Genomic DNA, 27075 nt, shown 5'->3' on the forward strand with positions numbered 1-27075 from the left:
AAGAGGGATACCAAACCTACAACAAATGTGGTCAACGATGAATTTAATCACTTCCTTAGCAGTGATTCTTCTAGTTGGCATAGCCTCGGCCCATCTAGTCATGTAATCTACCCCATGATAATATACTCTTTTCCTGATGGAGTGCGTGGTAGAGGCCCTATGGCATCAATTTTCCACTTCTCAAAGGGTCGAAAGACCTTGATTGGGGTTTGGGGTTCTGCTATGAGCCGTCGTGGTCATGCTTTTTGACATTCTTCACATGTTTGACACCAAATTCGGTGTAGACTAGGCTAAGTAAAGTCGGCTTGTAGAACCTTTCTACTTGTGATGTCATGTGCAAAGTGGCCTCCACACACATCATCATGGCAAGCTTTTAATATTCCTTCAATTTTTCAGTTTGAAGGCACTTTCCTAAGCACACCATCCTTACAACGACAATACAAACTATCATTTACCACGTGATACCTTGTAGTCTTCTGAGCTAGCCACTATCTTTCTCTTTTAGTCAGGTGTTTGGGAGCTTCTCCTTGCTCTAAGAGGTGTAGAATATCTTCTAAGTCTTCCTTGCCTTGCGGAAGTGGGGGTTTGATAGCCACTACTCACACCATTGACTCATTTAGCTTTGATGATGCTAGATGGTTGGCATCCTTGTTCTGGTCGGCATCCTTGTTCTGGTCTCTTGGCACATTGACTCATTTAGCTTTGATGATGCTAGATGGTCGGCATCCTTGTTCTGGTCTCTTGGCACATGATGTACTTGTGCTTCCGTAAATCTTCTCATAAGAGATTTGGCCTCTCTCATTTTACTAGAGAGGTTTGTATTTTTGCATGCCCATGTACCTTGCATCTGCCTTACCAATAGCATGGAGTCTCCAAAAGCATTCAACCTCTTGATTGAATTACTAAGACACCAACAAAGACCATGAATTAATGCTTGATATTCTGCCTCATTGTTAGAGTGGACACCTTCCAAGATGATTCCTTCACCATAGATTTTCTCTCCTAAAGGAGAGAAAACAACAATGCGTGCGGCTACCTTATCCTTAGTTCTCTTGTATGCACCATCAAAGTAGAGGCTATAAGCATCTACAAGAGTCTTTATGGATGGAGGTGGTGGAAGGTCCTTTCTTTTCACCCTGAGATTTTTCTCATAGCACTTGTTTGTCAAAATATCAGCAAGGCATGCTCGAGTTGTTTTTTCAACTTGCACTCTATAATCAAACTCTTGAAGTTGGACCACCCACTTTGTTATTTTGTCAGAGATTTCCATATGTTGTAGTGCATAGGGAAACATATCCTCCACAGTGATGATCACAAACCTCTTTGGAAGCAAATATGGTCAAAATTTGGTTACTGCAAACATGAGGGCCAACACTAGTTGTTCCATGGAGGTGTAAGCCTTCTTTGAGGCTTTTATGAGGCAATTGGTAAAATACACAGGCCTCATGAAGGACGTTTTTGGATCTTTTTGTAGGAGAGCAGTACCAATGGCCTCTTCTCCCACACTAGGGTTTACAAAGAATGTTTCTTCTCAACAAGGCTGGAGGATTATAGGAAGTGGCCCCAATATTTTCTTTATCTCCTTAAAATGTCCTTCACTTTATTCACTCCATAGAAGTGTTTCTTGGCATGTCAGTTTGCTGCAGGGGATATATGGCATGAGATGGTAAGTGTATAAATCTACCCAAATATCTTGGTTTTTGTAAGAAGGAGACTAATTGTTTGATGGAGGTTGGGGAAGGTAGAGCTAGCAATGTTTCTACCCTTTTGGATCTACCTCAATTCCTTCAATTGACACTACATGCCCTAGTAGTGTAACCTTACTTTTCCCAATGTGACATTTATCCTTATTTAGTTGTCCACCCAACCTAACTAAGCGAGTAAATCCTTCATCAATCTTGCATAGATGTATGTTCCTTGAGCTGTAAATACAAAATTCATCTATGAAAACCCTTATGGACTTACCAAAGTAAGGTTGGAAGACCATATTCATGAATCATTGAAAGGTTGCTGGGGCATTTGTGAGACCAAAGAGCATGACCCAAAAGGCAAAACAACCCCATGGTGTGATGAAAGTGGTCTTCTTTTGATCTTCCTTTGCAATGAGAATCTAGAAGTAGCCAGAGTAGCCATCACACACTGTATACCGCTCATGTCTCGCTACTTTATTCAAGATTTCATCTTGAAATGGGAGAGGAAAGTGGTCCCTTTTTGTTGCAAGATTTAGTGGCTTGTAATCTATACATACTCGCCACTTACCATTTTTCTTTGGCCTCACTACTATTGGGGAGACCCATTATGAATCTCCCACTGGGTATATGAATCCTGCATTCAAGAGCCTCTTCACCTTCGTCAACAATGCATCCTGTTGCACAACTCCCAGTCTTCTCAATCTTTGTACTAGAGGTTTGCTTCCTTCTTTGAGTTGGATGTGATGCTTCACCGTAGTGACACCTATAATGTGGGTATAATCAGAAATAAACAATGATGCATGCTTCTTGAGAACATTCACATAACCCTCCCTTTCTTCATCCTTTATATCCTTGGATATCATCTTCTCTAGGCTAGCATCCCATACATCTTCTCCTTGGATTCTTGGGTTGTCTTCTGATGAGGTAGGTTCCTTTAAGGTGACACCCATAACTTCGAGAGTGCTATCACTCTCTCCACTTGAACTCTCTTCCTCTTCTATTGATGAGGAACATCCACTTGAGCTCCACTCATCGAAAAACATTTCTAGTTCAAGGTTCTCTTGACACCCACTCTTCAAGTTGTAAACCACCTTTTGATCGTGGCCACCCACCTTACATGGCTTCAACTCCAAATCCCCTGTTCCCCAATCTTGCCTAGCTTCAATGCCCATAAGCCAAGGTCTCCCTAGGATGAGGGGATATCCTTCTCCCTTTACTGGCATCATATAAACATCCATTGCTGCAGTGATTCCAAAAACAGAAACTCTCAAAGCTTTCACTACATCCACACATGTGACCGCATCATTGTTGGCCATCTTTGCCCTAAAGGTTGAGGATTTCATTACTTCTAAGCCGAATTGATGTATAAGATTTTCTGTCATGACACAAACCTCTGCTCCACTATCGATGTATGTTTTTTGAATCCATTGACCTTTGATTTGAGCCTCCACTAAAGGCACTATATCTTTGAGGCCATATGCCTTGATTGCACTAACCATTTTACCTTGCCTTGCCCTTGTGCTTACCATTTTTTGCCATTGTCGTCATATCTTTGGAGAGGCATAAAGTAGTTGTGGCCAAGTAATTTTTTGCCCTTGAGAGCTCACATCTGCTATTAGATCTTAAGGTTGTGTCCAAGAATCCAAAGGGAAGTCGAAGATATCAATATTAGACCTAGTTCGAGTCTTTCTCTTCTTCCCTTCATCTCTAGGTACCCGTGATGTACTTGCCTCATTGATTGCTTCCTTTTTTGCCTCAATTTGGACACGTACCGGCTTGATAGGCATGGTCTCTACTACATCTACCTTCATCTCACCTCTCACTATTTCTTCTTGGAGCCTTCTATCCCTGACCACCTCCTCTATTTTTATGACATTAACATTTGGTTGAACAGCAGGGGTTTCAGCTTGAACATAAGGTGGTTGTAAAATTGCAGGTCATGACTGCTCTTGCTCTTGAGTCCTAGCACGAGGAGGGCTTACTTGCTATCGAGGATCTCTGGCAGGATGATCATATCTTCTAGGGTGAGGACAATTGTACATGCCATGTCCATTTTCTCCACAGTTATAACACAACATCTCCCTTGCTTGTCGCCGCATTTGTGGTCGATTCCCACCATTCCCCTCGATAGGTCTTCTTGCACCTTGCACAAGATTCACTCTCAAACCCTCTAGTTGATTAGTAAGATTGTTTATTTTTTGGATCATGTCTTCTTGACCTTTAACAAGGCCTGGTGCATTAGATATATTTTGGGAAACCTGGGAGGCCTCCATAGTTGTAATGTTGTTTCCCAAAACTGTTTGGCTAGCTTGGGCTTGGTAGAGAATCTTTCGATTCTTTTCCCTAGTGATTCTCAAAGCATCTTCAAAATTGTTTGGAAATTTCACCTTTACCTTCTCCCTAAGCAAGGGGTACAAACTTGAAATAAATCAATCCTTTTGAAGGCAGTTTGGAGCTCTCTCACCAGGATTCAGTGAGTCTGACCACTGCCCCCAAAGTTTCAAAAACCCTTTGTCATAAGTTGCATAACCATAAGGATCACTTTGATGGAGGGCCAAAAGCCGTTGTCATAACTCTTCAACTGAGTTAGTTTTTTGAAATCTCTGCAAGAAAGATGCCTTCAATCCCTCCCATTCAGCTCTTTGTGCCAGATTTAGAGTTTGGAACCACATTCTAGCTTCTTCCTTGAGCACCAAAGAAAAAGCCCTTAAATTTAATGCTTCATCATCCCTCCCAGAGACAAGGAAGGCCATCTCAAGGTTGTCCAAAAAATCCACTGCATTTTCCCCATTGCGCCCAAAGAAGCTTGGAAATGCCATGTTGCCTTAGTAGAGTACAAAGATAAACACGTCTAGACTTAAGTTGTATTTTATGAGGGGAAGGATGAATGGGTTCACAGATACATTGATTTCAACAACACATCTAGGCCCCAGTAGGCTTCTAATAATGCCTTGGAATCTGAGCTTTGTGCTGGCTACAAAATGCACAGTTTGCATAGCAAGAGGTTGGATTGGTCCATAGAACTCGTGGTGATTCATGAGAAACTATTATAATAAAATAAAGGCATGTACATTGAAGGATGCATTGTAGTCTAGCATTGGGAAGATTATAGGTTCTAGCAATACAAGAATCTCTCTTAATCTTTCAGCCCCAAAGTACATGACAAGATGCTGCTGGAAGAAAATTTTCCTACTGATGCATACATTAACTCGGATGTTTTGTACAGAGTGAAAGGTGTAGAAATTTGGGCCATTATTATTATTCATAAGTGGAGACTACTTAAGGGAGTAGAAGGAATGCACTTTCTTGAATTATGAAGGATTTTTCCCAGAGTGTTTCTTTCTGGAACCCACCAACTTTGCTATACAAAGAATTTGCTTATCAGTGATTGTTCTTGCCTTAGTGTGTCCATTCTCGGTGACATATATTTCATAAGGTATGATGGCTACCTTTTCAACCACACCCAACCTTTGAGCTAGCAAGAGTTGAAGGTAGTCTCTATACTTTGCATCTCTACAGAACTCCACACCGTTCATGCATATTTGTCCTCCTTTGATGTGGATTAGGCCAGAGAGAGACAAGGATTTGGAGATGAGGACCTCCCAAAATGGCCTTCACTTTGTTTGCAAAACACTCACCACAATTATGAGAACCTAGCAATTGATGGCAACATGATTTTTTCCATTGTGAGAGAATGGAATTTCTAAGGTGAACACATTTTACCCGCATATGTGCCGTTATCCGGTAGGCATACTTCCTTTCTTGGGCTTCCTTCGGAGACCATTGTGGGAGTCGTGGAATTCGACTAGCTTCAAAAAGAGTTGGTGAAGGCATTGGAGAATAGCCACTTGGAGCACTTGTTGTAGAGGATGCACCACTATGTGTTGTATCCTCCCGCATAAGGAGGTAGAGAATTGTGAATGAGAATGTCCTTAGCAGGGGTACTAATTTATGACAAAGAAAATTCGGTATGGCAACCTCTATACTATGCCAAACTTCCTTCCGCCACAAAGTGAATGAGGTAAGGGAACCATCTAGTCATGGAAGAGTAGACTAGGACACAATGCAAGAGAGGGAGAGGAGCTTGTGAGGGAGAAGAGAGGAAAACTAAGAGAGGGAGAGGGAGAGAAAGAGAGAGAGAGAGAGAGAGAGAGAGAACTATAAAAAATGGATGAATCAATAAAACTTAAGAGGGCACAAGAGATAAAGAATCGTCAAGACATAGCCAATATACACAATATGGACACCAATAGCATGGGCTTATTACACTGTAGAGCATGCATAAGCTATAGTAAGGGAATGAACTACATAAGCTCATGAGAGAGAATGGGAAGGCTCAATAGGACTGAAGAAGGCCTCTTGGCTCTCTCTTTTTTTGCAAATTACAAAGGAGAAGGTCTCTTTATATAGGCATTGAGGGTGTTTAGGGAGGAAGTTAAGATAGAATATGATTTAGCACCACCAAAGCTACATTAAGGCGGTTTCACCAATGTGGAAGCTCCATCTAGATGTTTTATTGACCAACTTTGTACTTAATCAAGTTCCATCATAGGTGAGTTGTCTCCATTCTCCCCCCCATAGCTTGAGTCCAAGAGCTCTCCTTTAAAAAAATATAGAGAATCCTCATAAAATAAGATCATATCTAGTAATAATGGAGAGAGAGTAGTGAGAATTCATACATTACTACTACAATTAAGGATGATTTGAGGGTGATTTAGGAGGAAAATCCTAATGGTTTATTAGCTTGAGAGAGAGAAGAAGAGAGGGAAAAGGGTTAGGAGTCTAATGAATGATGTTTTATGGAAGTGTTAAGTGTGGGGAAGAAAGTGTGGATGTGCATAAAATTAGGAGGTGGTCTCCACCGTAGTTGGAAAAAGTTGGAATCCACCATTTTGGCCATATCTCCCGACTCGTAGCTCCAAAAAATTATAAAAAAATACCAACCAAAACTTCAGTGTACCTGCTACAAATTTCATGCTGAAAAGTTTCTTTGGATCGAACTGGAAGTATTTTTAAAAAATCTTACAAAATCATGTGCCTGATTTTCTTCCACTAATGCTTCCAAGAAGGGTCCCATTTGTTTAAATTATCATAAGGCTCCAAAACCATGACATTATGAGCCTCATATGCCCTTTGGATGGCTCCAAATCCATTTCATGTCTTTTCTTTTCACATTACACATTTTTCATTTACCTTCCTCCATTGATGTTTACTCTTTACCCCCCCTTGGTAAACCGGTCCATGAAATATTTCCATCTAGTGATTTCTTGGATTTCCCAAGAGGTTGTTTCCACCCTCTTCTTTATTTCAAACCTCCAAATGTACAAAAAATCAACAAAGTGTTAGACAAATATTTTTTTGTGATTTTCTCGGATCAAGCCCAATAAAAAATAGTGAGCCCATATTAGCCTCTAGACAATGGTATCCAAAAGTTAGACCTAGTGCTAAAAACAAGCCCTTCATCCAAGGCAACAACTAGGTCAATAAAGGTAAATTACAAAAACAATGTAATTTTAATCATGATTAAGTTGCTCAAGTTATTATCTTACAACACTAAAGGGCTAATTTTCCCTGTAAGAGCTAGGATAAAAAGAGATTGGTTATTAGGGAATAACCAAAATCTACCACATGTACTATGTCTGCAAGAAAAATTCACAGAAAGGAAACTATTGAAAAACCTACATTCAATATCAAAATATTATGAATGGATCACTTCAAATCATAAAACAAGTAGTGGGGGTTCAACAATAGAAATCCATAGTAGAATTAAAGGTATATGTACATGTATCTCGAAAGACATTAACCATAGATGGATATCCCTACATGTGACTACTAATGAGGAATTTGTAGTAGTATCTTTGTATACTCTTAGTAATGTAAATGAAAGAAACACCTCATGGTAAAGCCTCCTCAAATTCTAGTGTCCAATAATTATAGCAAGAGACTTTGATATGGAAAAGAGCCTAGAATACAGGTATCTCAATAAAGAAAGTACCATAAATGGCAAGGAGAAAGATAGTTGGGAGAATTGCATAACATTTCACAACCTAGTCGATGTTTGTCAAGACATAAGCTTCACATGGGCTAACCAAAAAAGAGCTAATCTTAGAAAAGAAAGGCTAGAAAAAATTTATATTTCCATGAGATTACTCTCAATGTTTGTCAATTGCAGTATTTAATATTCCGCATTGAGTAAATAATTGGGACTTATCGAAATTTTTTTAATTTTCCCCCCCTTATCCCTCCAGCCGACGGACAAGCTGGAGGGGGAGGGGAAATAGAAGGAGCTCTAAGCTCCTTGGTGGAGCCTGTGGACGGAGGGAGGACATGCGTGTCGACACGCAGGAGGAGAAGATCCCCCTCACTCCACTATTTAAATGAGGGGAGGGGGCCGTTGTATAGAGGGAGGGGAGCCGTGAGAGAGGTAAGTGCTGCCGTGTTGCATGAAGAGTGAGGGAGGAAGCCGCAAACGTTGCCACACTGGAGAAGGCACCGCTAGGGAAGCCATTAGCCGCCGGACGAGGGGGATGCCATCGCCTGTGGCGTCGACAGCCGCCGCCATCCCTCATGCCGTCATCCCTCTTCCATGTTGATCTGCCGCACTAGAAGCTTCTAGGGGGGCTTTGTTAAGCCCCCTTCCCACTAATACTCCTTAAGCCCTTATTAACCCCTCCCGGGGTTTTAAATCCCCCCCTAAGCCCCTTGTTCTCCCCCCCCCCTCCCGGGGTTTTAAATCCCCCCCTAAGCCCCTTGTTCCCCCCCCTCCCGGGGTTTTAAATCCCCCCCTAAGCCCCTTGTTTCCCCCCCTCCCGAGGTTTTAAATCCCCCCCCTAAGCCCCTTGTTTTTTCCCCCCCTCCCGGGGTTTTTTAATCCCCCTAAGGCCTTGTTTTTGTTTTCCCCTCCGGATTTTTCTTTAGACTATTCAAGTCACATCCATAAGCCTACTTTGTCCTTAAGCTACCTTGCGGACTTCCATTCTCTTGTATTAATTCCTTCACTCACTTTTTAGATCTTTTGTGAAATTGCTCCCTTAGTTGAGCTCTGTGATCTTAGTTTTATCAAACAAGCTGGTGTCCACACACTCCCATGTCCTAAAAATCCAATTCATCTTCATGGCCTCGTATGATATCCCATAAGGAAGAAATAGCCGTGAGATAGAAGATAAGGAGGGAAGTAGAGGGAGTCAAAAGAGGGAGTAAAGGAGGAAGTGTGGGAAAAAGGTAAAAGAAAAGGAAGGAGAAGATGGTGGAATTCCAAGAAGAAAAAGGAGAAGGCTATCTCACATTCGAACTACGAAGCCGCCGAAGAAAGTCCAAGGTGTAGCTGGGAGGGTCATCTCCCGGTATCCATGTGGATATCTCACCTCAAAGCCAGGTTTTTCTTCTTGGTGTTAATTCGGTTTTAAGTCAATCATGCAAAGGAAAATTGTTAAGAAAAGATATATTTGTTCGAGTTATTTTTAACGAAGGATTTAGCTTATGAATGACAATGTATACAAATTAGCTTTCTTCAAATTGCATCAAGCATTATAAAATTATAGGCAAGATTAACCATTTACTATAGTAATATATTCCTAAAGTGTAGAAATTATATCTTGCACCATTAGTCTTATTCCTTTCGCAACGAATCATGGTAAAATGGCTAAATTCATGAAAGGTTTCTTTCGATGCTCAAATTATTAGGGAGTTATCTTTGCTAGTTGCATATCTTAGCAAGGCAACTGTTGTTATTTGGCATGAGTTCATCTTTAAAGAAAACGGAAGTTAAATGTTAGGAATTAACAAGTATAAAAATTAGATATACGAACTCATTTGGAAAGAAAATGTAATAGGGAATTGCTGGATGACACTCTATTAACACTTTTCCCCCTGCTATTTGAGGACTTGGGACTAATAAAGTGTGTATACACCAATTTCTCAGCTAGGCCTTTGTCCCAAGAAGTATCGTCGCTCTTTGTATCATCTTGGCATTATGCTATATGCCAGATTAAACTATATTGATTGGGAAAGTTAATTGTCACAAGGATAGTAAAACCGTGACAAGACGAGTAAGATTACTTTCTAAAAGCTAACCGAACCAATCTTTCCAAAAGCTAACCGAACCAATCTAAACATAGAAACATTCATACCCTAAACACTTGACTACTTTCCTTACCGTAAGGACAATAATTTCATAAAGATAAGAAACTAGGAAACCGTAGGCCTAACATACGTCAGCTTAAGGAATCTAAACAGATGATTCCATCGCAGGACTTGCGCAACATGTATGAAATCATTTTGTGATTGATTCACAAGGAGAAAAGGGAAAAACCCTCATCAAGGACGGTAGATCCTTACGCAAGCTATCTTTCAAAAAGACGTATTTTTGGGTATCCTTCTAAATAAGGAAAGTTGTAAACCAGAAACTAGCATATCTAAGGTACCTTAGGGTTAACCAAGTTGGGTATGCCCTACACCGGAATGTAAGAGATCTTGCCAAGTTACAAGACACCTTGGGAACGAGTGCTGATACACTCAAAAAGGAAAGAACACTTCCTTAGCAGTTTGCCATACAACTGGGTTGATTAATGGAAATGTTTGTGCTTGCTAGAGATTTTAGGGCTCTGTTTGAGTTATGAATTACAAATTAAATAAGTACCTATACTTCAGGTTAAAGGCTTGAAGGGAAAGGCAGCTCCAGTTACCCCCGACTGCCTGCTTGACCCTAACCAAGGGGGTTGTTGACCGCGCCGGGAACGTGGACCGAACCCGCCGCAAGAGGTCTCTCCGTTGAGTTCTACTTGGAGCAGGAGGACGCTTGGGTGCCAGGGGGGCTCTGGCCGTAAATCCCTCGCCTTCCGGGTCCTGCACAAGAGGCTAACGTGACTCGGGATTGGATCTCGAGGCCCGCATACTAGTTGAGGGACGGAAGCTTGGAATAGTGATCCCCGGAGATTACTGGTTAGTTTTCGCGCATATTATGGAAAAGCCTACGGGCGGAACTCCCTGTATTTCAAAGATAAAATGATGAAATGTTAAAAGAACTTGCTTGATGTTGTTTTTCTATGTCTCATGATAAGATTATGTGAAGGAACCAGTGCTTAACAAGGTTAATTAAAGAAGCTGATTGTTATATGTCAAATTAATGTGTTAGATAATTACATAACTAAAACAAACCGAGGAAAGTGCGGAGGATGGGCCATGGGTCCGTCCTACGATTGGGTGGTCCCGATTAGCCGGGAACTTTTCTCAAAAATCTCGAAGAACAGCAGAATGATCATCATCATCAAAAAGAATAACTAGAACGATGACCTAGAGTTACGTCTTACCCGATTTACGTTGTTTTAGGGGAACGGAATGGGACTATGCCTTATGGCAGAGAGGTTGAGCTTTGCATCCCTTTCGTTTCCCATTCTCCTTGAACCAAGTGCAGCGTGAATCCGCTTCGGACCTGGCGTTTCTGCGTAAAGTAGTTCGCTCAGGTCTGACGCTAGTTGCTGTTAGCTAATGACCCCTTTAGGAAAACCCTAATTCCGATCGATCCTAAGTGGGAACGGACAGGATACTTCCACTACGTGGCAGACACGGGAAGAACTAGATCGCAAGACCCGTAACATTCCATGGGAGTGTCGGGTGGAGCTTTCTGGACATCCTTTCCGATGGACTGCTAAGACGTGTCCTGGATGATACTAGGAGACACGTTACACAGTAGTAGAATCAATAAAGGTATCATCCTTTCGGATCATTATTCCATCACATTAACATTGGCTAACAATTTAGGCAACATATGACTAAGCGCAAGGAGATAGTTAAACATATGGAGGTCAATACAAAGTTATCCATTGATGATAGATCAACATTAGTAGACATTGGGAGATACCAAAGATTGGTTGGTACTCTCATCTACTTGAAAGGAATACAGGAGATGCGGGAGAGAAGAGCACACACAATGTAGGTGTTGTCAACAATATTATGACAGTCTTATTGCACTTTTATATATATATGAATAAAGAATATGGGCGGTCCCTGTACACGGTCAGGCCCAAGAGCCTTTTACCCCAACAACCTCCCACTAAAAGGCCAATGGGCCTAGGGAGTGAAAAAACAAAACAAAAGAAAAGAGACAAGATGAGGAATCATGACATCTCACAATGCCCAATCCAAAAGCGAGCTGTGTAATAAGTGTCAAGAATCTCTGAGTCCAAGATATCCAGGAGGCAAGTGATCTCCCAGCTCCATAAAATGGAGCAATATAGCACAACTCATGAGTGCAAGGCTGTACATCATCATCATTAGAGTAGCGCATAGCATCAATGTTGTGCATACAAGATAGCGGAGAGCATCCAAACTCTCCAGAGTCAATCACTGAAAGAGGGCCAACATCCCGGACACAAGTCAAATGGGGTCTCAAGATAGTATGCAACCGCAACAAAGCAAAAGACTGACATACGACTGTAGAATCAACCATAAAGTGCACTGAACGTGCATCAAGAGGCTTGAGAGGTGTCTGTGTCTGACAAAAGATAGCATGATGACTGTATAGAACTTGCTAGGCATCAAAATCCCAAAACTTGTAAGCTATAAAATCACCATCTCCATAACCAAGGAGAAGACATCTGTGTGACATAGGCTCATGTGGCATACTAACAGTGGCCTGGCAGCCAAATATCCAGTGATCATAGGAGGGCCTCATACCACTCCATACCTCATGCAGTGTAATACCATCCAAAGTCAAGCACGGTATCCTGTTAACCAAGTAGACTGCCATCATAAGGGCATCAGCCCAAAAGCCATAAGACAATCCAGCTGTGGTAAGCATAGCAACAACCTTCGTGTGTAAGGTTAGGCACATGCCATGAGAAATCCATAATACAGGGGCATAAAAAATGAATATCATACTACTGATAAGAGATTCGTAAGCTGGGAGAGATAGCATAGCTCTCATAATCCTTCTGCAAGCACCTAGGCTTGCAACCAGCTGAATCCATAAACCTGTCAAGCATAGCAACAACATCCTCAATCTGTACCAAAGTGTAAGCCCAAACACGGTGGGTAGCATGATCCATGAAGGTCACAAAGTATGACACTCCACCAAGTGACTGGGAAGGCATAGGTCCATATACTGCAACATGGACTAGATCTAGAGGAGCATGCCTCACATGATCACCATAAGCCAAAGAGGCTCTGCATGGACCATGAGTACAATGAGGGCAAGTAGCATCGAGAAGAGCAAGAAATAAGCCCATATCACATAAAGCATCCATCTCAGTGTGTCGTACATGGCCTAGGCAACAATGCCATAACAATGCATGTGGTATCTGTGTAACTACAACCATAGAATCTCCCACATGAGAGACATGCACTACATAATCACTGCCATATCTAGCACCTCTGGCCAGTACCAAGCAACCAGATGGATTTTCCATGAAGTATCCGGAAGAGAGACATAATATCTTACACCATGCAACTATCTCATAGAGATCAAGCTCTTACTGAGCGTAGGTATATGCAAGAAATCACAGAGCATAAGAGAAGACCCATTTGCCAAAGACAAGTGTATATCCCCTATACCAATAACATGACAATCTTGCTCAAGGCCAAAAGAAATACATCCATCAACCTCCTTGTAAGAAGAGAACCAAGCTCTATGTGGAGTAACATGACAAGATGCCATATTGTCTAAAAGCCAATCAAAGGTATAGGCCATATCACTGAGCAAGTAATCTGCAGGGTAACACGATGCCAGGAGTCTAGGCTCAGCTATATCATCACGGGCAACTACATGCACCATACCACTATCAACAGTGGTCTCACCTACTATATCACTGACTCTACTCTCATGTGTAGTGCGGCGCAATCTTTTTTGCTCTCTAATCCACTTGAAGCCTTTACACTTCACATGCCTTGTCTTTCCACAATGAAAGCAAATAGAACCTGTAAAACCTGTAGAAGAGGACAACTACTTTGTAATAGCATGAGTAGGGATGTCCAATACATCCAAGGAGCTCAAAGAATCAGGGGAACTCTCATTAGAGAGAACATGCTCATCAAGAAGACTGTCTACATGACTAGAAGAGCTAGAAGTTGTCACAGCATACTGCTAAGGGGACTCATCCAAACTAGAAGGGGAGAATACAAAGGCATCAACCACGGATGCAAAAAAACACAAAGATGATCTCGCTGACCCTGGGGTGCGTGTGGGGCACAATCACCCCGCTGGGATGAAGTCGAAGCGCGCCACCGACAGCCCTAGCGTATTTAGGCCCTGGAAACTATTCCAAGAGCCCAAAAGTGGGCACTGCCAGCATCGGGCTCTCACTCACATTGGCTGTAGCTTGGGCTATGCCATGGAACACGAAGTCCTCCTCCGTCACCTTCTCTACCTCCTTGCAGGGATACCCGTTCACTCTCAGAGGCTGTGACAAATCGGCCACGCAGTAGTCTTGAAGCGGATCTGGGTCAGACACCCGTACTACTACGCCCATATAGTCATTGTTGTAGGCGTACAATACCATCACAGCTATCAGGACCAGGTGGCTGCTCAAGCTTCTATTGCTGATCTATAGCCTCCTCGATCTCATCCCGGCATCGCGCTGGCTAGTTGATGTCGTGATCATCATCCTCATCAAAATCATGTGGCACTTTGGATTCTAGTACTTTCACCATTGAGTTCTTCTACCATTGAGCCGTTTAGTGTAACTAGATTTAATCCACAAAGGCTCTTGTTAATGTTCATAACCAACAAAACCTATACTCTCATTAAGAGTTTCATGTATTTGCTAGCTTGACTAGAAATACTACTTTGGTTGGTAGCTATGAATTCCAACTATAAATAGATGTAGTAATTGAGCTAGTGGTAAAATTGGTGCACAATTACAAAAAATTATTTCACCAAAAATTAATTTCTCATAATCTATTCCCTAGCTTGCAGGAGTGAAAACAAGGAGTGATTAGAAATGTACACTATATTAGTCAAAGATTCCCTTAATGAGAATAAAACTATCTTTTCTCCTTTGCAAAGGGCTAACATGGGCATCCAATTCAGCATGTTTCAAGTGGGGAAAATCTGCTTCAAAGGTACAAGTAGCCTCGACCACTTGATCAACCATCATCAAGCACTCCAAGAGATGATTGCTAATTGTGAGAGCTAGCCATATTAATCTCACAACTTATAAAGATGTGATCACCTACAATTATCTTCTCTCTCACAAAATGGTAATACACCTCAATGTGTTTTATGCCACCATAGAACGTAGGGTTCCTAGCCAATTGTATATTACTCATGTTGCCATAGTGAATGATAACTAGACAATCTACCTATATATCCAAGTCACCCAATATCTTTTGTGGCCATGCCACCTCACATGCTACCATAAAAGAACCTCTATACTTAACCTCTTATACTCAATAAAGAAATCATTGGTTGTCTTTTCCTACTAAAAAAAAAATTAACAAGTCATCCATAATCAAGTCATCCATGTAGATGACTATGATTACTGGACATGTATCATCCGTCCTCACATAAAGTGATTGATTTGCATTAGAAACATAAAAGCTAATATTGACAACATACTCTTGGGTCTTGTAAAACGATGCTCTAAATGCTTGGTTCAATCCATATAGCACCTTCTTTAACCTACACACATATGTGGGATGCTCTTAAGTCCTCATAATTTGCTAGCTTTTCCATATACACCTCTTTTGGAAAATCATCATAACAAAAGTCATTATACATCTCTCCATATATATCTTTTCTTGCAAGGTCCGCGTCCCGAGGTTTCTTCTCTTTGCCATTTGTGATGGCCCAGAGACCCTTCTTCATCAGGATGAGCTTGATGCGGGTTTGCCAAGTGTGGAATCCGACTCCTTTGAATTGAGCATTTGGCGAGTCTTTGCCCATGTTAGATTTACGGGAACAGTAGCAAATCAACTTCAGACTTTATTAGATTTGAGCAACAGAAGAATTGATTGAGAGACACAAGTGCTAAAAAGCACTAACTGAGTGTCAATGAATACCAAATCTGCAAAAGTCTTTTACTCCAAGTGATCTTCCCCTTCTTGATTTGATGCTGATGTCTTCAGATCTGAGTGAAATCAGTAAGAGTGTTGTACTCAAGTGTATCAAAGGATACAAGAAAAATAGTGTCAAATAACACTTGATAAGTATCAATAGATACTGTTCTTGACGAGCCTGATGTTGATGCTGGATCTTCTTGGACCTTCTTCTTGTTGATTTTGATGTTTTGATTTCTAGCTAAAGGCTGAGTTTTGGAGTAGATAAGTGTAGCAAAACCTTCAGTTGAGTGAGAAGTAAGAGTTGGAAGAGGAGCTTGATGTGGTTGTTGCTTGAGCTACTTGATTTCTTCAATTCTATCAAATCTTCCAAGCACAAATCTCCCTTCCTTGATGATTTGATGGGAAAGTTGATCAGTTCAAAGTGGCAAGGGTTTTGCTGACTCCAGAGAAGTGAGAAATTCAAGTGAAATGAAAGCTTGAAGTAGAAAAGCTATGGCTTCCCTTTAGGGTTTGCAGGATGCAGCCTGGTTTTTCAGCTCGTGCAGTTCGTGGACATAACCATTTTGCATAAGACTTAATGGGAAGGAAGCTTGGGTAATGAGCTTCAATTGCCCTATGCACACGGACCAGATCATAGCACGCAGAGGCAGCGCGAACTGTACGACCAGAATATGGCGCAGAATGGGCAGCGACTTCCAATTTGTGCAATGCTGAAGCTACGATTTACCAATGTCGGCCTTTGATGTGACGAGGAGCTGCGCTAGGACCATAGGAAAGTTTCTCCAGAAGGAAGTGTGGGGAAATATGGGCTGTAGAAGTAGATCAAGAAGCTCCAAGTGAGCTGGGTAGTGTCTGGCTATGGCAGACAAGAGTGAGAATGAAGTATGAAGTTGAAAATAGAGTCATACACTAATCTTGAGCTGTCCAGAGATGAAGAGGAGCTGAAAGAGCAGAGAGGAGACCTGAGACATGCTAAGCCATGCTCAGTTGTGCTCTGATACCATGTTAGAAATGCGGGATCTAGAGCATGACATAACCGGAAGCTATGGAGGATGGAAGGAGAAGTGTAGACTCATGATGGAATGACACTGTTTGTTACACAAGTGAATTAGGTTCCAAGATTGAGACTTGGACTCATAAACACAATCTTGTGTATGTGGACAATGACATTGACACTTTACTTAAATGAAAAGAGTACTATCATTGCATTAAGAAAGGAAGCAAGTACAATGCTTTATAGGAAAGTAGGAAACTGCAGTAGGCACCATTGTGCATATGGGATAAGTCACCCTGCATGTCCTTGACCCTGAGACTCCATTCAAAGAGGCTGTTTGAGTGTGATTGCTGATTCTCAACAATTGCTAGGTGTGATGTTATTTACATCACTATAAGCATTGCTATTTGTGTCCCTAATAGCATCATTAATAGTATTGCAAATGCATATTAGTGATGCCATGATTTTGCATCAAAACCAACCATTGCTATTGTCTCATTCCCTTATAGTGAAGAAAAAGAAAGAAGGAGGAGGAACAGGATGAATGAGAAAGAAAAGGGGGGTGCCCATCTTTGTCCCTTCCCACGTCAGGAAAAAAAAAGGTTTTACCATTAGGGCCTGCTGCTACCACCCTAGGTCTTCATGCCCATATCTCCCCCACTTGTGTGCCTTAAGGGCCACCTTATCACATTGCTCCTAGAGCCTCCTTCTTGTGGCCTTCCATTCTCATGCTACCTCCCTACTCTCCCTACTACATGCATTGCCTTGGTGGTTTCCTTCTCTTCCACACATTTCTCTTCCACTTGCTAACCCTGCTAAAGCACCATGTGACCACCATTGACTCCTAGCATAGTGGCCAAACCCTATGCCCCACAAGCTTCCCACAACATTGGTTGGCCTCCCCACACACTGTCAATGGCTAACCTCCCCACCAATGACTGCACCTCTCCCACCTTCACCTCTACTACTCTTGGCTACCGCTCCACTATATCACTTCACCAAGGGCCCACCCACCACTGGCTCTGCATGCTTGCCAAGGCCCCCAAACCTACCTGTCCCATCTCTAGCTGCCCAATCCCACCAGCACTCCTACGAAGGCCACATACCTTCTGCCCCACCTCCCCTTGCTACCTACTATGGCAGCTGCTCCCACAAGTGCCCACACCCCTTTCCACTAGGTTGTCGCCCCTCTACCTATAAGCTGCCACACCACTATTGCATCTCCACCACCAACATGCCTATACACCGCCACGAATCTACGACCTTGACTAAGTATTTCACCCTTGCCACTGTGCCACCATTTGCAAAACCATCACAGATACTCACCTCTAGTTTAAAGATACTTTACACATACACACACCCCCACACATACATTAACCATATACACATGCACCTACACTCTCACCAAGTCACATTAATACATAGACACATGTACTCCATACACACACACATATACACCACCCCACATGACCCTCACCCCACCACCTTATAAAGAGATGCATCCACCACACAAGAAACACACACACATACAACACTTTAAACCCACACACACAACACATGCATCCCACGTGAACCACACACACACATAGGCACTTACATCTGTGTACACTCACATGCACTGTTTTAGGACATGTACCTACACGTCCATGCTATGTGTCAAGTGTGTGATAGCCTTTTTCCTCTTTAATTCACTCCTAGCACTACCCTATTTACACATGGAGAGTCAAGGGGAGGGAGGAGGAAGATAAAGAGCCATGCAAAGTGCAAGCATACCACCCCATAGGCAGAATTAGCCTTACATAGACACACAACACATGCACACTGGCACTCCAGTCACAGTACACTACCCTAACCCCTATATACATATGCATGTAAGCACAATACCTAAAGTACACATACACCACCTAGTCCATGCACACATACATAGTGACACACACAAACGCCTCCTATTGCATCTACTATGCGCATCCCCTTGTGCATCTACCTACTATACACATCTGCATAGTGTATATATGTGCATCCATAACTCCATATGTGTTGCACTATGCAGATACCATGTGTGTTGCACTTTGCACATCATTATGTGAAATCAACTACACATAGCGCATCGACAATATATATAAGCACACATAGTGCATCCACATGTATCCATACATTCCTGTGTATCCATGTGTGCATACAACTATACACATGTACACCCATATACATTAGTGTATACATTTCACCATAGTACATCCATGTGCATCTGGCTACACATAGTGAATCTAATCGATAATGGTGCATCCATGTGCATCTGACCGCACACAATGCATCTTATCACACATAGCACATCCATGCACCATCCATCCATGTGTGCATCTGTACATCCATCAGGTGTATCACACTTGCATTATAGGAACCCATATATATCAATTTATCCGAGTGCATCCATGTGTACATCCATCTAGTACAAGTGCATCCACTACATACCCCAAGATTAAACATAGAGAGTGTATCTACATGTGTATCCATCCACACACAAGTCTGCATCTACCTACCATGTGCATCCACAAATGCACATGTGCATCCCTATCCTTGTGTATATCTACTAAGGTACCACTATACATCCATTTATGAAAAATTTTAGTGTGCATTCACACAATCATATACATAACACATCCTTCTCCAAAATGTGGAACACATTGTGTCCATTTGAATACATACTAGTGCATCCATTGATACACATATGCAATCACACTCCCATATGCACACATTCACACATATGAGTTTGTGACACTTTATACATATTTTTACTTCATCCATGAGATGTATCACGAGGTGAGTTTGTATCGTGAGCATGCTCGTGGGCATGCACTTCTCAAAGAGACAAACGGTCTCCACCGCTCCCTGCCTTGCGGATTCAATAGAGGATGTCTTAATATCCTTCTATGAGATTCATTGCACAAAAGTTGACAACTTATAAATCACCAAATGTATTTCTAGAGTGACACACCGAAAACCTGGCATATATTTTACCAATCATGAGATTTTAGTCCTATTAGGTGATCATCTTTAGAAAAAGCAAACCACATCATACTCGTAGACCTGGTAATTTGCTTCATCATGTGCTCTTCTTTAGTGGACAGGACCCAAGGCACATGAGATGGTTGCAAAAAACCATTTGAGCTCACAAAGCCCCTCCATCTTGCCTACCTCCTTTAAATCCGTTCATGCCCCTATAGTGTCTCTCTTTCATGTAATATAGTCCCACAATAAGCTACTACATTCTTGAAAATGTGTATGAGATCTGAAAAATAGTTTATTTTTAAGTGTGTCCAATATGGAAACCCATGTAAAACAAAGAACCTTTGCATTGTGCTTGGATGTGACTCCTTGTGGATCATTTTCAACTCATACTAGCTTTGGGCATTCATTCGTGCTAGAGGTCATCCAAGAAAATCTTCTCTCAGTTCATGACCCTTTGGCAAGAAAGCGGCATGTGCTTGATATACCATCTTCTTCATACTCTGTGACTTTCAAGAGTCTAACTATGGCCCACACAATGGATATGCATGATAACATAAGGGAACCAAACCTATCACAATATCCCTATCTAGTCAATACAAACTTGAACGAGCCATGTTAGATACCAACAAAGAGAACGGAAGCCCACCTACCTAAGCACTCCTTGCATCCTGAAAATTCATGCATGTTCTACATCAGAATGGCTCGTATATTAGCGGATCCTCGACCACTATCATACTTGTTCAGGTCTTCCATAGTGACCCCCTCCTCCAACAAAATCTTTAACTCATCAACTAATGGAATAAGCTAGATATCCATGTTCCTGACTTTCTAGCCCCCAAGAACAAGCAAGCCATGGCAAGATGTTGTAGTTTAAAAGAACTATAGGCCAGACACTATAAGAATCTTAGAAGAGACTGAATGAATTTATGTTATCCATAGAAAAACTAAGCCAAAGTGTTGAGAGTGGAAAAATACTGAATCTTTGACTGATTTTTGTTGTTTTTGAGGTCTGAATGATTGATTTTTGATAGATTTAGAGTGATCTATGGTTGTTAATGAAAGTGTTTGAGAGTGTTTTGGATTATAATGATTATGTTTTGGAAGTTCATGATGATTCTTAGTGGATATAAGAAGCTCTATGATGTTCTGATAGGTTCTGATTGGTTCTGTATAGCTTCTGTTTTGTTTTGATTTTCTTCTGTATGAAGCATAGATTGATGATTGATGAAGATTGAAATCTTTGAAAAGCTTATTGAATAGTTTTTGATAGTTTGGAATGGTTTGAGATTGAGTTATGAGGTTCTAATGACCTTCTGTAACCCTCTGTAAACCTTTTGTAGAGCCTCTGTCTCTGCTCTGTCTCTGCTCTATAAATGTTCTGTAACTGTTATAGTAATGTACTGTACTATTCTATAGACCTTCTGTAAGTGTTCTGTAGAATGTATGTGTGACTTTGGGAAAGTTTTCTAACTTTTGGAAAGGATGAATCTAAGTTCAAAAGAGCTAAAACAAATGGAAGAAGCAGCTGTTGAAGATTTAAGAGAAGACTGAGTGATAGTGACAATGACAGTAGTGAGTTGTGAAAAGACATTGTAGTGGCTCTGCTGCCTCTTCATATCAGACATAACTCTTGGGAGGTGCATCCACCACCTAAGAAGGATTATTGAGAGTTATTATGAGACTATTGTAGTGAGGAGATGATGTACTATTGAGAGAGAGAGAGAGAGAGAGCCAAAGATAGTCAATTGTATCAAAACAGTGTAACTGTATATGAGAGATTGAGAGAGAAAACTATGAAGACATTGAAGATGAATACTATGTGATTTATTTCCATTCAAAAATGGTGTATTCTTCTATGTTCTTTGTTATATTTATGGATTCTATGAAGATGTTGAAGATTATGGTTGATTCTATTAAATCCGTAGGAGATATCTACTATGACGCTGCGTGAAGATTTGTTGTTTTCTTTGTTTTGGTCAAAAGAATGAAATAAAATCTTGTTGATGTTAGAAGATAGATTTTCTTGTAGTAGAATCCCCTTTTCCATGCTATTCCTCTTGGGGCTCCATATTTTTTGTGCGCAGCCAGGGAAAATTTCCATCAATAAGCATTAGAAGAGGCTAAAAATGAAGGAAATGGCATTGCCAATAAGAAGAGGAGAATTCAATGCAAGTTTGCAAAGTTTCTTCTTCCACTGAAGAGTTAGAGATTCTTACTATCAAAACCACTTTCCATAAGAAGTTCATCCCACAATGGCAGAAACATATCACCATCATGATGCATGCTCTATGTGGTGAACTATTTCCTCTTCCTGTTGAAGGAGACGAAACTTGCATCTTGGCGGAAAACTGTTTGGGAACAAACTGAAGAGCAAAAACAGAGAGAATGACCATCCATGGAAGAATTGGCATTCATTGAGAAGTTTCCAGACATCATCAAGTGGGAGATTGTGAAGAAGCTTCAGGAGTCGTGGTCTATGGAGGTTCACGAAAACAAGAAGGAAAAGAGTTGGAATTTTTTCATGGATGCTCAACAACAAGATACGTGGGATACTTGGTGCACTGACAATCTTATGTTTGTCCAATTTGTTCATGGATGCTCAAAAACAAGATATGTGGGATGCTTGGTGCACTGACAATCTTCTGTTTGTCCAATTAGCAACCCACTAGAAGTTGGTAGACAGAGTGTTTTTCACAACATACAATGTTGAAACCCTTAGAAGTTGCCATTATTATAATGACACAACAACAATCCTAAGAAAAATGAGTTTCGATACTTTCAAAACGAAATATCTCCCCCTCTATAGTGGTTTGAAAGCTGAATTCAGAGATGTTGAGAAGAAGGAAGTAGAGGAGATACTAGCCGGAGAATCCCCCAGAGACTAAAGTCTTCTCTAATACTATCCTGTTGAGTACAGAACAACTGGTTGAAGCCAAACCCCTGATGAATGACGCAATCAAGAGGCAAGCGTTAGAACGAGTCCAAAGGTACGTGAGAAGAGAGAAAGCAAAAATCAAAGCTGAGAACGAGCTAGCATTAGAAGCCTCCTTTGATGCCCTAAAAGCACTCTTTACAAAAGTCCCCATGGAGACTCAAGGTCCCCTTCCTAGTCAGATTCATCTTGGAAATATTGATGACCGGCCGGCAAATGTAGTCCCATTGCTAGTTTTTAAGGGAGAGTACAATGAAGACCCTCATATTCATGTAGCAGAATTTATGGTAGCATGTGTGGCTAACAATGCCAGAACCCCTGAGCATTGGTTAGCAATATTCCCTGCCACTTTCAAGGGCGCAGCATTTCAGTAGTATGAGAGACAAGCAGCAGGAACTTTTGGTACGTGGGATGACCTGAAGTTGGCCTTCCTCACTGAATTCAAGCGTGAAGGTTTTGAAGAGCGGATGCAAGAGGAGTTTATGAACCTAAGTCAATCCTCTAGAGAAAGAGTAGAAGCTTATGTCTCGCGAATGGAATCCATCCTAAAGAGATGGACTAACCATCATTTGGACGAAGGTATCCAGAAAGGAGTGTTTCTCAGGGGCCTACAACCAGAAGTTTGCAAGTTCGTGGAATTGAGAAGACGAGTCAATCTACAAGTTGCAGTGGAAGGTGCAAGATTGTATGATGAAGTTGAAGCAAGGTTGTCAATGACTCCAGGAAGAGGAGTCTTACCTCCTCCTATGCCAGGAATGGTATACCCACCAAATGCACTCCCAGGGATAGTTCCCTACCCCTACCCCCAGATGCAAACAGTGCCGCAGTATAATGTATCTAATCCACTATGGTCACCACAAATGACAATGCCTCAAATGATGGTTCAACCACAACAATAGTGGCCTCAAACAATTCCTCCAATGGCGACTCAACAACAGTGGAACCCTACCAACTGGAATCAACAACCCCAAGTCTCAACAAGAGCTCTGAATCAGAACCAGAATAGAGGACCCTCTAGATCGACCCAAAACCAGTGTATGTAGTAATTACAAAAGCTTCCCAAAACCCTACTACAAGTACTTTCAAGAGGTGAAAATCTGAAGGACTACTTATCCAACTCAATTGCCAGTATCAAGAAAGAGCTTCTGGATGTGATTAGAGAGCAGCTACAGACACGCTGAAGGTGAATACCGTCAATATATCCACTCCTATGGGAGCTGGAAGAGATGTGATGCGCTCTAATACATGGTGTGGAAAGTGTCATCAAGGGAGACATTTAGCCACTGAATGTATCAAAAAACCAACCATACATGGAGCTGTTTGTTCCTACTGTTTAAGAACGAACTATACAGAGGATATTTGCTGTCTAAAAGAGATGCACGAACGAAGGCCAGAACATGAAAATGAAATATTCAACTTGCTAGAATCCAAAATGACAACACATGATATTGGACCAAAGCCTAGGGAGTTTTGTCCTAATTTTGGTCCAAGGAGGTTTCCCTCTCAAAGTTACAGAGGACGACAGTCTGGCGGTGGTCAGAGATCAGAAGTGGAATGTTATAGGTGTGGAGAAAATGGACATATCTCCCCGAATTGTGCAAACCATACACAATCTGTGGATTATAAGCCCTTATGCACCCGATGCAAAAAAGAAGGTCACACTGCAAAGGACTGTCCAAGTCCAGCCCCTCTCAAGGCCAATGGCACTGATAGCCAACAAAAGGCATAAGAGCCTGCCTCCAATTGGGTAGAGTTGGAAGTTGCCGTTGTTATGCGCACCAAGAAGAAGGAACTAGTTGTTTAGAATGAAAATAACTCTCCTGCCAAGACTGTGAAGTTCAACTTACCAACGGAGGGACAGAGTAGTACATGACAAAACAGTGCAGTACAGAGCATTGTAGTGCTACAAAGAGTTATAGAGACAGTTCCAAAGACAAGACCAGAGGTCCAGGAGATAGAAGATACAGAAGCACTTCTAGAAATAGAAGAAGTTCCGATGCTGCAATTATTAGAAGAAAAAGGAAAGATGAAAATCGGTGTAGCCCCATTCCCCAGTCGGGTGGAGAAGCCTGTGGATCCTATCAAAGATTATGACTTGGTAAAATACCTAGACACTTTTAAACCTAACTTAACGTTTCGATAGTTGCTAATGCTATCTCCCAGCTACCGAAAGAAATTCAAAAGCATATTGACAAGAAGACGTGAACTAAGGATCGCTCCTTCAACAGTGACCAAGACCAATCAGGCCCCAGAGCCTATAAAGGAAGTAGATGTGGCTAATGCCTTCCTAGATCCTGGAACCCCAGAGATTAGTGTATGGATAGAATGATGCTTCATTTCAGATGCATTGATTGATGGAGGCTCATTGGTAAACATAATGACAAATTTGACAATGAAGGACTTAGGATTACAAGGAATTCAACCTACACAATGGCTTATCAGATTGGCAGACCAAAGCAGAATTAAACCGATATCCACTCCTGTGGGAGGTGGAAGAGATGTGATGCGCTCTAATACATGGTGTGGAAAGTGTTATCAAGCGGGACATTTAGCCGCTGAATGTACCCGAAAACCAACCATTCCTAGAGCCTTCTATTCCTACTGTTTATACGAAAGAACCATACAGAGGATATTTGCTCTCTGAAAGAGATGCATGAACGAAGACAGAAGGATGAAAATGCAAGATTCAACTTGCTGGAATCCAAAATGACAACACAGGATGTTGGACCAAAGCCTAGGGAGTTTGATCCTAATTTCGGTCCAAGGAGGTTTCCCTCTCAAAGTTATAGAGGACGACAGTCTGGCGGTGGTCAGAGATCAGAAGTGGAATGTTATAGGTGTGGAGAAAATGGACATATCTCCCCGAATTGTCCAAACCCTAGACGATCTGTGGATTACAAGCCCTTATGCAACCGATGCAAAAAAGAAGGCCACACTACAAAGGACTGTCCAAGTCCAGCCCCTCTCAAGGCCAATGGCACTGATAGCCAACAAAAGGCACAAGAGCCTGCCTCCAATTGGGTAGAGTTGTAAGTTTCCGTTGTTACAGGCACCAAGAAGAAGGAACTAGTTGTTTAGAAAGAAAATAAATATCCTGCCAAGACTGTGAAGTTCAACCTGCCAACAGAGGGACAGAGTAGTACAGGACAAAACAGTGCAGTACAGAGCATTGTAGTGCTACAAAGAGTTACAGAGACAGTCCCAGAGACAAGACCAGAGGTCCAGGAGATAGAAGATATAGAAGCACTTCCAGAAGTAGAAGAAGTGCCGATGCTGCAATTATTAGAAGAAAAAGAAAAGATAAAAATCAGTGTAGCCCCATTCCCCAACCGGCTCTAGAGAAGCCTATGGATCCTATTAAAGATTATGACTTGGTAAAAGACCTAGACACTTTTAAACCTAACTTAATGTTTTGATAGTTGCTCATGCTGTCTCCCAGCTACCGAAAGAAATTCAAAAGCATCTTGACAAGAAGATGTGGACTAAGGATCACTCCTTCAACAATGACCAAGACCAATAAGGCCCCAGAGCCTGTAAAGGAAGTAGATGTGGCTAATGCCTTCCTAGATCTTGGAACCCCAGAGATTAGTGTATGGATAGAAGGATACTTCATTTCAGATGCATTGATTGATGGAGGCTCATCGGTAAACATAATTACAGATTTGACAATGAAGGACTTAGGATTGCAAGGAATTCAACCTACACAGTGGCTTATGAGATTGGCAGACCAAAACAGAATTAAACCGTTGGGCATCCTCCCATATGTAAAAACAACCCTTGCAGCAAGAGGCTATTCGCTGACATATTTGGTGGTCAAACCAAATTCTTATGGGACCTCATACCCTCTGCTGTTGGAAAGACCTTGGCTTTTTGAAGTAAGAGCCAGGACGGATTGGTTCAAAGGAACCCTAACCCTTGGCAGAGGACCCAACAAAGTGGTGTTGAAGCTTTATGGATCGCAAAAAGGCAATGGATCCACATCCATCAAAGTCATAACTGACTCCTCCAATGAGGTAACAGATGGTACATCAGGGGACGAAGAGGCTGTTAAGCAGATCTTTCCTAAGAAAACAGAGGCACAGACCCTAACAGTGGGCACTGTAAGCCAACTACCAAGGGAAGCAAAATCCTTGTCCATGGGAGAATACCTCTTGCCTCAACTAGAATTAACTTCTGAAATCACCTCTGACAATGAAATAGAAGCATGGATGTAATATTCTCCCTGTTACATGACAATCGCAGAGACAGAACAGAGATAGAGTAGATATAGAGACAGAGCAAATACAGAGACAGAGTAGAGGTAGAACAAAGACAGAGCGGATACAGAGACAGTAACAGACACAGAGCCAGAGCCAGAGCCAAAAGCAGAGTCAGAAGCTGTGACAGAAGTAGAAGCAAATGCAGAGGGAGAAAATATGTTTTTCTCCTATAGAGCCTCTACAGAAGCAGAGACAGAG

This window comes from Lygodium microphyllum, chromosome 1 (assembly GCF_053477565.2).
Source record: "Lygodium microphyllum isolate KBCC chromosome 1, Lygodium_microphyllum_v1.1.10, whole genome shotgun sequence".
NCBI lineage: Eukaryota > Viridiplantae > Streptophyta > Polypodiopsida > Schizaeales > Lygodiaceae > Lygodium > Lygodium microphyllum.